Here is a 6,000-nt window from a genome sequence, read left to right as displayed (position 1 = left end):
CAGCGGTACAAAAAAAAAGAGAAGGAGAATCGAAAGATCCTAGTGAGGGCAACAGAATTAAAGTCCCTGGAAATTGGTCTCTGAAGGAAATACGAAGATTCATCAAGTACTACACAAATAGTTGTGAGCAGCTGCTCATCCAGGTTAGTTCAGGAGAAAATTAACTTAAATTGCAGCTGGAAGAATTAGGGCTGGCTAAAAGGAAGAGTGACTAGGTGCTGTGGAACCAAGGGTGGCTACAGATCCCTTTATAAGGAGGTGAATACACTAAACAGTGATTTGAGCTCATTTGGGTACAATCCTGTCTGGCCATATTGGAATGATAAAGATGGATTCTCAGGGCTAGGAGGATCTCACGGTTCCTCAGGCTTCTCTAGAGTTGAAAGAGCGTTCTGATGAATTCAGGGTTCATAGGTGTCCCTAAAACTTCAATGGTTACCCTTTCATCTCCATATCAAACAGAAACTCCTGACTACTAGTAATTGTAAGCTCCAGGCTGGCAGGGAGCATGTCTCCAAACCCTATTGTCCTCTTCCAAGCGTTTAGTCCAGTACTCTGCCGACAGAGGGTGCTCAATAAATATATAATATTGACGGATGATCGCCTTTATATTGTACCAACGAGGAGAGTGGTAACTGCCTCTGTTCGGAACAGACACCAAATTAGAAAGAATCTTGACACCTCTTCAGTGATCCAGAATCCAACTCATGCCAATTAGTTTTCAATATTTTGGAGCAGAACTTCCCAGCCGTAGTTTTTGCTAAAGTCAACTTGATAGTTTTCCTTAGCAAGCCTTACACTTTACAAGACATTTTTTTTGTCCTCATCCGCTAACAAGAGGCGGCTAATGAGCAGTGCTTGCGGGGTTAAAGAGTTACACTCACTTAACAGTAACGTCCAATGCTGTAATCGATAGCTTAAAAAAAAATAACATTCAGTTTTAACTCAAAGGATGATATTTTAATCATCTAAAGACAAAAAATGAGGAGAGAAGATGAGAGGGAAGGAAAGAAAAGTTATTAATATCGAGATGCATTCTGCATACACTGAGTTAGATATTTGAGGTTAGAATTGTTTAGCAGAAAAGCAAATAAAGACCTGACTAAAAATACTGCAAGACCTTTAAAGGAGTACATTTATCTCTAGGCTATGAAAGAGTATTTCTTTTCTTAGAAAATTGATTTGTTTCTAAGTAAAGGGGAGAAATTAATTGCAAACCTATCACTTTCCAAAACTGAAAGACCTCATTGCTGATCCAAAAAGATCAGTTGCTGGAAAAGGGCCAAATTAGGAGTCAAGCCACATAAAGATGTGTACTATAAAAAATGCAACACTGGAAAGTGATTAGCCATTTCAGCCAACCATTTAAACAAGACATTTAGGGGCTTTAAATCTGGGATGGAGAAAGAGCCAGGCCTGTGTGTGACTTTATAAATCCTAAGAGTGCCAAAGTTGTCCCTGTTTTGTTCAACATGATCATTTAAAAAGGAGTGGGTGTAAAAGAGCACACCTTAGAAGGAATGCATTCACTTCTGTTTCTCCTTCACTTTCTCCTCAAAGGATTTTAGCACACCTTGCCACTTACAAGTGGCTAAAAATCTCCCGAGCTCATGCTTAGCTGGCTGAGTTTATCCCAGACAGTTCTCTGCACACAGTAAGCGTTCAATAACTACCACTGATTGGTAGTGCTCATTGACGTTCAGAGCACACAAGCATGATCTTAGGTTCAAGTATTAGCAGAAAGGACGGTGATGAGAAACTGTATTTAAAGCAAATTTTCAGCAACTTTCTGCTCACTGTAGTAAGCACTCAATAAATAAGATTGATTGACTGAAGTGGGTTTTGAAACATAGCAGGAGGCACTCAATAAATACTAAGAAATTCAATAAACTCTTGATTATCCAGTTCAGCCTCTGGCTCCATTGACCCGGATAACCAAAATGATCTGGACTCGGACCACATTTGGACACTACCCAGCTTGGTAAAAGTTGTATGTTCTGCCTGCAGTTTCAAAACACTGACGCTATCTCCTGACAAGTTGATCGGCTCAGAGTACAGATGAATAAAAAAGGAGTATGGTGTAATTAGATAGAGTAATTTGAAACAAATCTTTTCTGAAAAATGGACACTGATAATGGATTCACTGCAGCCTGGTAACAAAGTTTACTGTGATGCTTTCTAACTTACGCGTCTGAAAAGTCCCACCTAAAGGGCAGCTATGCACATCGGCACCGGGGGTTGCGACGGGAATCGTAAAATGAAGAGGATACGCAGCGAGTTGTTGAAAGAGAAAAGAGGAGATGACCTACAGAGAGCTGGGAAGCCTTAAAAGGCAAAGGTGAGCAGCTTACATGGTTCACAAAGAACAGCAAATAAGAGAACTAAAGAGAGGGATATCGGTACTTACGGTGTGGATAAGGATGATTTTGGCTGAGACTCTGGGGGCTTGACCAAAGAGAGAGAAAAATTGGAAAGAGGAAGTCAGATAAGAAAAAATGAATCAGGGCGGGGAGGGGAGGCAAAAAGTCCAAGCATTTGGTGAAGGTAAAGAGAATTTGGAAACAGCCTCTGGTCCTCAAATACTAACCCTGAATGATACTACCAAATCCTCGAAGGAGTTGTTGCCAAAAGACATTTTAAGAAGTTCAAGGAATAGCATTAAGGCTCTCCAGTGTAGCTGGACATATCTGCCGTTGCCATCATAACCATCAACAATATTTACTGTGGACCTCCACGCTAATCACTTGGCAGAGAAAATGGAAGAGTCAAGATCCCTATCCTTAAGGAGCTTATAATTTAATGGCTGTACATCAGAGCTACAGAGGCATTCAAATAAAGCAATCCTCACCAGTACTGCACTCTACCCAGGACACAAGGAAAGTTGATAATGCAGCATGGACACGCGAAGGCACAATATAGAATCAGAGCCGGTTTTTTCCATCCGTGTCATACAACAAATGTGTGTCCTGTTACATTCAACCTTAATTAGAATGACATTTAAGGTACAAAGCCATCAGGATCATTAAAACCAGTTGTTGGTTTAAACTGGATACTACTGCTGTAGCTTTCCAACTCCTCTTCCTCTGTCCCTGCTGCCAAGATTCAGGAGAGAGTGGCAGGATGTACACCAGTGGTGGCCAGAAAGAGAGAGGGCTGGGGAGGCGTCGGGTGGGAAGGAGGGAGGGAGAGAGATAGGGAGGGAAGGAGGAAGAGAGGGAGAGAGGAAAGGAGGGAGAGAGGGAGTTAAGGGAGAGGGGAAAGGAGGGAGAGAGATCGGGAGGAAGGGAGGGAGAGAGACAGGAAGGGAGGGAGGGAGAGAGAGATGGAGGAAGGAAAAGGTGCTGACCAGAAACTGACAAAGAGGGGGCAGCCAGAGCTTTGGTTTGGCATGGAAAAGGAAAGACAGAGAGTTGAATCTTAGATTCCTGCACAGGTTCATACCTAATTGACCAGCAGGCCAGTCAGTCAGTCACTCACATTTACTGAGCGCTTCCTGTATGCAGAGCACTGAACTAAGCATTTGGGAGAGTATGATATAATGATAATTACAAGTAGGGGAAGCAACTGTGTATCAAAAGACACAATAAGTAAGGCCAGTTAAGCTCGTCATGGGCAGGGATGTGTCTGTTTATTGTTTTATTGTATTCTCCCAAGCACTTAGTAGAGTGCTCTGCACAGAGTAAGTGCTCAATAAATACGATTGAATGAATGAAAGTCTGACTTGGGCTACGACCCTACCTCTGCCTCCATTGCGTTTCCTCTTCCACCGTTCCCTTCCTCGTTCCTCAGTCGCTTGGATTTGCACCCTTTACCGTCCCCTCAGTCCCAAGCACTTAGACATATATACGTAATTTATTTATATTAATATCTGTCTTCCCCTCCAGACCTGAAGTTCCTTGTGGGCAACTCTGTTATATCAGACACAGTAAATGTCTGATATAATACAACTGATGATTGATTTCACCTTTCTGTAAGCCTTTACAGATAAAGGGAGTCAAAATGCCCCCGAAATACATCATTGGAGCACTTGATGATAATGATTATGGTATTTGTTAAGCACTTATTATGTGTCACGCACTGATCTAAGCACTGAGGTAGAGACAAGGTAATCAGGTTGGACATAGTCCCTGTCCTACATGGGGCTCACAGTCTTAATCCCCATTTTACAGATGAAGGAACTGAGGCCCAGAGAAGTGAAGTGACTTGTCCCAGGTCACACAGCAGACAAGTGGCGGATCTGGGATTAAAACCCACGTCCACTGACTCCCATTCCCACGCTCCTGCCACTAGGCCATGCCGTGCCTTTATACTCCGGTGCAGCCCCTGATTTATTTTAATGTCTGTCTCCCTACCTAGATTGTAAAATCCTTGAAGGCAGAGATTATCTATTTACTCGATTGTACTCTCCCAAGAGCTTAGTACAATGTTCTGCACAGAGTAAACACTCAATAAGTACCAGTGATCGGCAAGTGCATGGCAGCACTAAAGCAGAATCCGAATCCTAAGCGAAAGAATGAAAGAGCAGATGATAGAACAAAATAGCCCTAAACTCACTGCAGCACACCATCATTAATCCTTCTACCTTACTCTGAAAGGAGACACAAAAGTCTTACCCTAGAAGGATTTGGGGAGCCCCAGGGGTAGAATCCCCTCCCTCCCCCCACATGCAAACACACACACACACACACACTCATACACACGGTACTTAAAGGAACAAGTCCATCTATGCTGAGTTTTGCACTCTCTCATGCTCAGTTTCAAAATCCTCCAAGGGTGGGTCTACCCCAAAACTTCTCTCACACACACATATGAACGCACTTTACTCCTGGGACCAGGCAGCATGGATTCCAACCGAATATGCCTCAACTGGGCCCTAAAAGTTTTAGGCTTCTGCAGGACTGGCTCACCAAGCAGGTAAAGTAGGTTATGGAAGGGAACAATGTGTAGAGTACAAATAACTCTTGGAAAAAAAATTATTTCTCTGCATTTGGTGTGAAAACGGACTGAATTATAGACGTTTATGGGATTTTGCAAAAGCATTAGTCCATTTCTTTTCTTCCCTCCTTCAGCCACACCCCACCAAAAATTTGATGGCAGCTTCATTTCAGCCAATAGAATAATTCTTCTCACCAAAAATACTTCTCCCCTTTGTTACTAAAACTGACCTTAAGGATTCCCTTTATTTACCAAACTCACAGAGGTGCCAAGCTAGTGCCGCTCCTCATTATCATCACCAGTGATATTAGCTGAGCCCTTACTATGCACAGAGCACTGTACTAAATGCTGAGAGAGTAATAATCATCATAGTATTTGTTCAGCGCTATGGGCCAGGCACTGTACTGAGCGCTGGGGTAGATACAAGCATTTCCAGTTGGACAGAGTCCCTCTCCCATATAGGCTGCGCAGTCTTAATCCCCATTTTAAAGATGAGGTAACTGAGGCACAGAGAAACCAAGTGACTCGCCCAGGGTCGTACAGCAGACGAGAGACAGAGCCCGGATTAGAACCCACGTCCTTCTGACTCGGGCCCATGCTCTATCCCAGTGGGCCAAGCTGCTTCTCAAAACAATAGAATATTTCAATAGAATTATAACAGAGTTATAACAGAGTTGTATATATATTGTATATATGTATATATATTATCAGAGGTCATGAGTTCGAATCCCGGCTCTGCCACTTGGCAGCTGTGTGACTGTGGGTAAGTCACTTAACTTCTCTGTGCCTCAGTTCCCTCATCTGTAAAATGGGGATTACCTGTGAGCCTCACGTGGGACGACCTGATTACCCTGTATCTACCCCAGTGCTTAGAACAGTGCTCGGCACATAGTAAGCGCTTTACCAATACCAACATTATTAACATTATTATTATTTTATATATGTTGTGTATATATATAACATATATAAAATAATAATATATATAATGTATATATAATATCTATATATACACAACAGATTGGGCAGACACATTCCCTGCACACAACGACTTTATTCAAGAAGGGA

The sequence above is a fragment of the Ornithorhynchus anatinus genome, chromosome 7 (genome assembly GCF_004115215.2).
Source record: "Ornithorhynchus anatinus isolate Pmale09 chromosome 7, mOrnAna1.pri.v4, whole genome shotgun sequence".
Lineage (NCBI taxonomy): Eukaryota > Metazoa > Chordata > Mammalia > Monotremata > Ornithorhynchidae > Ornithorhynchus > Ornithorhynchus anatinus.
This window is presented reverse-complemented; position numbering follows the sequence as displayed.